The 8,765-nt window shown below is 40.3% G+C and overlaps 1 pseudogene; it reads left to right on the top strand.

Moving 5' to 3' along the window:
• Positions 1-7,739: 7,739 nt before the first annotated feature.
• LOC138082355 (ADP-ribosylation factor-like protein 2-binding protein pseudogene) lies at positions 7,740-8,231 on the top strand (annotated as a pseudogene).
• The last annotated feature ends 534 nt before the right edge of the window (positions 8,232-8,765 follow it).

Raw genomic sequence — 8,765 nt, 5'->3', positions numbered from 1 at the left:
GCAGCATGCCAGGCTTTCCTGTCCTCGGCTATCTCCTGGAGTTTGCTCAGATTCATGTCCATTGAGTCGTGATGCCATCCAACCATCTCATCCTCTGTTGCCCTCTTCTCCTTCTGTCTTCAATCTTTCCCAGCATCAGGGTCTTTTCCAATGAGTTAGCTCTTCGCATCAGGTGGCCAAAGTATTGGAGCTGCAGCTTCAGTCTCAGTTCTTCCAATGAATATTCAGGGTTGATTTCCTTTAGGACTGACTGGTTTGATCTTCTTACTGTCCAGTGGACTCTCAGGAATCTTTTCCAGCACCACAATGTGAAAGCATCAATTATTCGGCTCTCAGCCTTCTTTATTGTTCACCTCTAACATCTGTACGTGACTACTGGAAAAACCATAGCTTTGACTATATGGACCTTTGTCAGCAGTGATAGCTCTGCTTTTTAATACACTGTCTATGTTTGTCATAACTTTTCTTCCAAGGAGCAAGCATCTTTTAATTTCATAGCTGCAATCACCATCTGCAGTAATTTTGGAGCCCAAGGAAAAAAAAAATGTGTCACTGCTTCCACTTTCTCCCCTTCTATTTGCCATGAAGTAATGGGACCAAGATCTGTCTTAGGTGGTGGTGTTTTGGTCGCTAAGTTCTGTCCAACTCTTGCAACCCCATGGACTGTAACCTGCCAGACTCCTCTGTCCATGAGGTTTCCCAGGAAGGAATACTGGAGTTGGTTGCCATTTACTTCTCCAGGGGATTTTTCAAACCCAGGGATAAAACCTGGATCTCCTGCATTACAGTTGGATTCTTTACTGATTGAGCTACAAGGGAAGTCCCTCTGTCTTAGGAGACAGATGCAAACAAACAAACAAACAAACAAACAAACTATGTTGATTTATGTGTGTCCTGCCTGTGTTTTCCTCTATAGGTTTTGAGCAAAAGACTCAAGCCAGCACTTACAAGAATAATAGATCTATACAACCAATATGTTTTTAAAAGGGTACTCAGCTTCATTGTGTGGTAGTTTGAGCATTCTTTGGCATTGCCTTTCTTTGGGATTGGAATGAAAACTGACCTTTTCCAGTCCTGTGACCACTGCTGAGTTTTCCAAATTTGCTGGCATATTGAGTGCAGCCCTTTCACAGCATCATCTTTCAGGATTTGAAATAGTTCAACTGGAATTCCATCACCTCCACTAGCTTTGTTCATAGTGATGCTTTCTAAGGCCCACTTGACTTCACATTCCAGTATGTCTGCCTCTAGATGAGTGATCAAATTGCCAACATCTGCTGGATCATGGGAAAAGCAAGAGAGTTCCAGAAAACATCTATTTCTGCTTTATTGACTATGCTAAAGCCTTTGACTGTGTGGATCACAGTAAACTGTGGAAAATTGTGAAAGAGATGGGAATACCAGACCACCTGACCTGCCTCTTGAGAAACCTGTATGCAGGTCAGGAAGCAACAGTTAGAACTGGACATGGAACAACAGACTGGTTCCAAATAGGAAAAGGAGTACGTCAGGGCTGTATATTGTCACCCTTCTTGTTTAACTTATATGCAAAGTACATCATCAGAAACTCTGGGCTGGAAGAAACACAAGCTGGAATCAAGATTGCCGGGAGAAATATCAATAACCTCAGATATGCAGATGACACCACCCTTATGGCAGAAAGTGAAGAGGAACTAAAAAGCTTCTTGATGAAAGTGAAAGTGGAGAGTGAAAAAGTTGGCTTAAAGCTCAACATTCAGAAAACGAAGATCATGGCATCTAGTCCCATCACTTCATGGGAAATAGATGGGGAAACAGTGGAAACAGTGTCAGACTTTATTTTTCTGGGCTCCAAAATCACTGCAGATGGTGATTGCAGCCATGAAATTAAAAAAGACACTTACTCCTTGGAAGAAAAGTTATGGCCAATCTAGATAGCATATTCAAGACATATTCAGAGACATTACTTTGCCAGCTAAGGTCCGTCTAGTCAAGGCTATGGTTTTTCCTGTGGTCATGTATGGATGTGAGAGTTGGACTGTGAAGAAAGCTGAGTGCTGAAGAATTGATGCTTTTGAACTGTGGTGTTGGAGAAGACTCTTGAGAGTCCCTTGGACTACAAGGAGATCCAACCAGTCCATTCTGAAGGAGATCAGTCCTGGGTGTTCTTTGGAAGGAATGATGCTAAAGCTGAAACTCCAGTACTTTGGCCACCTCATGCGAAGAGTTGACTCATTGGAAAAGAGTCTGATGCTGGGAGGGATTGGGGGCAGGAGGAGAAGGGGACGACAGAGGATGAGATGGCTGGATGGCATCACTGACTTGATGGACGTGAGTCTGAGTGAACTCCGGGAGTTGGTGATGGACAGGGAGGCCTGGCGTGCTGCGATTCATGGGATCGCAAAGAGTCGGACACGACTGAGCGACTGAACTGAAGTGAACAGCTTCATTGGTCATCACTGAAACACAAATTAAAACAATAAAGGATAGGACAGCTAAAGTGAGAAACAGTCTCAAAGTGGTTGAAGACATGCAGTAAATGGAATATTTGCAGACTGCCCATGAGAGTATCAATTACTGCAACCACTTTTGACAGTACCTACTAAACTGAAGTTGCATATGCCCTAAAACTTATGACTAAGGCACCTAGAGACAAATATAAGAATGTTTCATAGCATCACTCTTTGTAATCTCCCAACACTGGAAATATCCAGTGTTCAAACATAGAACAAGGGAGTACTATACAGAATTAACAAATTTCAAATCCCATGCAGTCAAAGAAGGTCAGTAGTTGCTTTCAAATGTTACTTAAATCTTTAGTTCACTGTTGGGTTTTATTTTTGGTAGTGACCTATTGGATTTGACATAGCCCTGTAACCTAAAATAGAACTAAAATAGAACTTCCTATCATCAAATAGTACATTATATGTTATATGTTGGAGATGGTGTGAAGCAGAATAATTTGGGGGAAAATGCTCAACATCTCTTTCTAACAAATGTTCAGTGTTAGTATTATACATAAATCAGTAAAGAAAATCATGTTTCATGATAAAATTGATTTCTTCTTGTTAACAAATTTTGTTAAATACATATTCTGAACCATTGCTCAATACTGTGAAGTATATAGTATTCATAGTTCAAAAGAGTGAGGCAAGTTAAACTGTGTTTCAGCTTTTTAAAACTGCATATTTAAGTTGTTTCACTCTTGTGATCACAAGCATCTATATAAATTTTCAGTGTGGTGCTACAGCACTATAACTTTTGTATATTTCTATACAATTGTACTGAGGCTTAACCAGAGTTTGGGAGACAAGACTTAAAAATAAACAAGATTAGAGCTCAGTCTAATAATGTATAAAGGGCAAACTGTCTCTCTTACATGTTTATTTACAGCTTATTTTTCTATAATTTTAAGAACGGATTTTGACTAGATGCTCACAAGGAAGTTATATGAGTTCTATTCAATCCTCTTTAAAACTGTCTAACAGTTGAGAAATCTGAGTAAATTAGAATTTCATAATTCTAATTTTACTTCCTTCTGTGTGCTGTCTCAAAAGTTATTAGAGGCTGACTGCAGTTGACCTTGTCTGTTTAATAATGGTTTTTATTATTATGTAGGTACTGCATTTTAGAAATTGTTTAGAAACATGAAACTCGTGATATGAGTTTCACAGGAAACTCCTGTGAAACAGTTATTTTCCCCATTCTACAGAAGAAAATTAAGATTCAGAAAGATCACAAAGCCAGCGGGATTGGAACATTGGCCTGTATTAATCCAAACTTTATGCTTTAACAGCTGCATTCCTTTGCTTCATTTATTAATTCAAACTTTATGCTTTAACAGCTCCATTCCTTTACTTCATTCATTTGTTCTTTTAACCATTTTATATTAATTTTCCTTATATGTCAGACATGGCCCTGAATACTGAGATTCTCTTGGTACATAAGCCGGTCAAGGTACAGCTCCCAGTCTGATATGGGAGATAGTTATCAAGTAAATAAGGAAATAAATAAACAAGAAAGGTATCAGATCAAAAAGTGTATGAGGTGATAAGGTGGAGACTGAGAGATCAGGAAATATATCTAAGAATAAATATTTTAACTGAGATCTGATTTACAATAATTAATTAGCCATGACAAGATCAGAAGGAAGGTATTGCTTGGCAGAAAGAAGCCAATTTAAAAGCCCAAAGGCAAGAATTCTAGGGAGAGAAGAAGAATTTAGTTCTGTTGTTGAAACAGAGTGGATGATGTGAAGCCAGATGAATCAAGGAGGCAAGCAGAATCAAATCATGTAAGACTTTGTAAGTCGGGAGAAGAATTTATATTTTGTTTTACGTAGGATGGAAAACTACTAGAATTTTTAAACTGGCTATTGCGTGAATAATGAATTTTTCATAGGAAGGGTTAAGGCTAAGAGTCCTGATAGGGGATCACTGTGTTGATATAGGTGAGAGATGCTGTGCTGTTCTGTGCTTAGTTGCTCACAGTTGACAGATGAGAGCAACATCTTAGTTGTTCAGTCATGTCTGGCTCTTTATGACTCCATGGACTGTAGCCCACCAGGCTCCTCGGTCCACAGGGATTCTCCCAGTAAGAATACTGGAGTGGATTGCCACGCCCTCCTGCAGGGGATCTTCCTAGCCCAGGGACTGAACCCAGGTCTCCTTCACTGCAGGTGGATTCTTTACCATTTGAGCCACCAAGGAAGCCCTAGGTGAGAGATGATGCTAGCTAAATATGAGAGGCAATGCAGGTGGAAAGAAACAGATAGTTTTGGATTACATTTCTGAGGCAAAGTTGATAGGACTTGCAAACAGATTAAATGGAAGAGGGAAAGAAGATTGTAGAAGATAGCTTATTGACTTAAGCAACTTGTTGGTTGGATGGTAGCACTATATATTAAAATGCAGATCAGAAGGAATTCATTTTGGGGATGTTATGATCATGTCCTATTCATTCCATGGCTGAAGGAGAGCTCCTATGTTCCAAATCATAGAAGATGGTCAAATAACAACACCTGACACTAGACAGATGAGATCAACAACTTATTAGTCATGTACAACAACTTATTAGTCATGTATTCTCACAGCCCAGGGGAAGAGGATACCATGTGCCATGCCAGGTCTAACAGGTGTTGCACTCTGGGCCACAGTGAACCAGAAGGGGCCGTGGAAGTAGGTCATATAGTAACAAGAGGGTGACTTGCCTATGGTTCCTGCCCTCTGGTTCCTGCAGTAGGATATGATTAGCTTGCTTAAATGATTTCATAAGTTGGTAGGCAGGTGATTTTGTTAGCTTGAGGACCAGGTGGGGGCAGCTGGTTCAGCTGATAGGGAACTAGTAAGATGGGAAACATTTTCTATTGGGTAGGAGCATTTCTGGCAAGAGCAGGGAACTCACAGCTAGAACTTTGGGACCCTGTGAAGCCCAAAGATGTCATGGCATCACTTGAAATATTAGATCTTATAATACAGCAGGAAAATCAAGTTCTCTTTGGTCATATTATGTTTGAGATGCTTGTGTGAAGATTCTATTCAAGTAGAGCTGTCAAACTGGAAGCAATGATTTAGGAGATAGGAATATTTAAAATGATGAATCTGGATGGGAGAATATATTGATAGGGAAGAGAAAGGGGCCTAAGACTTAACTTTGGATACATTTTCAAAGGTATCAAAATGTACACTGAGAGAAGGAGTGTCAAGCAGACTAGGAAGTGTAGATGGTGAGATTGGAAGGAAACCAAATGGCTGAAGTTTCTTGATCCAAAAGAAGCATTCCAAGAAGGAAGGGATGATATATGACAAACGCTCCTGAGTTGTCTTGTAAGCTAAGTAGTCATTAGAATTAAAACACGATAACCACGAGAGTCTCTGTGGAGTTGTGGGAAATGGAGAGGATATTGGAGATTCTTTGTTGATCCTCATTTACAGTTCATCTCTCTTTCAGAGACTGATGTAAGAATTTGTGAGCTGGGTTTTATAGGGTAAGTACTTATCACCCAAGAAGTCACAAAGGCAGAGGTAGAGCAGCCAGCTCATGGTGCTGCCTTCGCCTCATGTCATACTCCCTCAGTATTTACCTCTGGAGCCTTGATAACCTTCTTTTAGCTTCACAAGCAAGACAAGTTCCTGCTTCAGAGCATTTGTATACACTTTTTTTCTCTGCCTGGAAAAAGAAACTCCCATTTTCTTAAGGATAATCTAAATCTGGATCAGCTTAGGTTTCTGTTTAAATGTCTCTTTTTCAGGAATCCTCCCCTTGCTTTCAAATGAGGTTATGTTTCTCCAATTGCATTCTCACTGTGAATTCTTCCTTCACAACTCTTCCATGGTGATCATTAAATGCATATCCATGTAATTATTTGAGTATTGTCCCCTTCACTTGACTATAAATTCTATGATGGCTCAGACTCTATTTTGTTCTTAATGGTATTTCATGTGCTCAACACAAGTGCTGGTATAATGAGAATGAACAATAAATATTTCGATTATTGTCTTCCCAGTCATAAGTGAAAATGGAAGAGCTTCATTCAAGAGGAAGAATAAGGACAGACCCCATTTTAAAATTTTTTTTATTTTTTATCTTATGTTTAGGATAGCTTTTTTAAAAATTGAAGTATAGTTAGTTTACAGTGATGTGTTCGTTTCAAGTATACAGCAAAGCAATTCAGATATACATATATATCTGTTCTTTTCAGATTCTCTTCTAGTTATTACAAGATATTGAATATAGTTCTGTGTGCCATAAGAAGGTCCTTCTTTTTTATCTTTTTTATAAGTGTGTATATGTTAATTCCAAACTCCTAATTTTAGGATAGCTTATTGGAATAATTTTATTGAAAATATTAGTATGTGGTGTGGAATTTCCATGCTGAACTTCATCCTTTAAAAATCTATTCAAAGTTTTAACTGTAATATTGAATTAAAAAATAATTCCAAGGAAGACTACCCTAGTTAATATAGTTCTTTACCAAGTTATTTTATCTATCTTTGTAGCTACTTTTATATTGCATATATCTGTTAAATATTAGTAAATGACAAATGTGGGAAAATTTTGTTGGTGTTGGAATAGTGCCTTGGAATTATTATTATTTTTTATTATCTCATGGACATAAGTATTAGTAATCTACTCAGGAGTAGTAGAAAAGGTTCTGAGGAAGGGCACTCTGACATGGATTCATTCCCTTTACTTCATAGGGTGGTCTTCACCTCATTCTGAACTTGATGTCATTACATTCTTGATCTCCGTATCTTTCTTCCCCCCTCCACCTGAAGTCCTTGATCTCTTTACTCATACCTGACTTTCATCTCTTCCTTCATTTCATCCCTAATCTTAAGAAATTAGTCTCAGACATGCAGTAAGTTCATCTGTTTTACATTAAAGTCTTCCTGAAGCAAAAATGAGTTTATTAATGTTGCTAGGTTAAAATAAAATGTTATGTATCCAGTAGCTCCAATAGCTTGTACAAATAGTGTAAAATAATTAAAAAATCTTTTTTGGAGCTTAGTGAGGCCTTGCAGGGCAGGCAGGCCCAGCCAGCGTGTGGCTACAGCTGGGGAGACTGAAGCTGGGGCATCGCGCACGCAGGCGCTACCCAGCTGGGCTGTGAGCTGGCTGCAACATTCGCAGCGAGGCCTCCAGAATGCCAGCTGGAGCTCTGCAGGGCAAAGCAGAGGCTGCGCCCTGGTCGCAGGCAGGGGTAGAAGGCCAGCAGGTCTGCTCTGCCAGGCACAGTGGATGCGGATGCGGCAGCGGCGATGGATGCCCTAGAGGCAGAGAGCTTCGCTCTGCCCTTCTCTTACGCCTCTGATGCAGAATTTGATGCTATGGTTGGATATTTAGAGGACATTATCATGGATGACGAGTTCCAGTTATTACAGAGGAATTTCATGGACAAGTACTACCAGGAGTTTGAAGACATAGAAGAAAATAAGCTAACCTACACGCCTTTTTAAAATAAATACATTTCTTTGGTAGAGAAGTATATAGAAGAACAGCTGTAGGAGCGGATTCCTGGATCTAACATGGCGGCTTTCACTACAACTTTACAGCGCCATAAGGATGAAGTGGCTGGTGACCTTTGCGATATGCTGCTCACATTTACGGATTTCCTGGCTTTTAAAGAAATGCTTCTGGACTACCGAGCAGAAAAAGAGGGCCGGGCCCTGGACTTGAACAGCAGTTTAGTGGTGACTTCACTGTGCAAATCATCTTCTGTGCCAGCCTCCCAGAACAGTCTGCAGCCCTAGGCCCCACCTCTAGGCGGTGGGCTCTTCCTGGAGGTCGGCAACTCAATAGAGTGGGAGAGGCTTTGGCTAATGATGTCAGAAGAATACATACTAACTCTGTTCTGCAGCTCATTAATGTTAAGTATTGATGGGTCAGAAGAAAATTACTTGACCTTCCTGGGACAAGACGTTCTTGTTTTTGGTAACCGTAGTACTCCTCCCTGAGTAGACCCCTCTCTCAGACTTCGGAGTCTGGCTCTTGCAGCAAACCCAAATCCAGCATTCCACCTGGGATTCCCGCCCCCAGCATTCATGTCGGGGTGTCTGTGTTGGGAAAATCCACCATCACCAACTCTCTTGGCCGAGCTGGCCTTACATATCCACTCAGGCTTTTCGTGTACTCTCAGCTCTTTATATGGATCACAGCCCTGCAGCCTCAGTGGGCGTTTTGACTGGGAGTAATTACCTAGGGGTTAACTCAAGTTAGCTGCCCATCTCAAGATTTCTGAAAATCCTACCATCACAGCTAGTAGGAATCAACTTACAGAGATTTCC

The sequence above is a fragment of the Capricornis sumatraensis genome, chromosome 7 (assembly GCF_032405125.1).
Source record: "Capricornis sumatraensis isolate serow.1 chromosome 7, serow.2, whole genome shotgun sequence".
Taxonomy (NCBI): Eukaryota; Metazoa; Chordata; class Mammalia; order Artiodactyla; family Bovidae; genus Capricornis; species Capricornis sumatraensis.
Note: the sequence above shows the minus strand (reverse complement) of the source record. Positions and strands in the feature narration are given on the sequence as shown.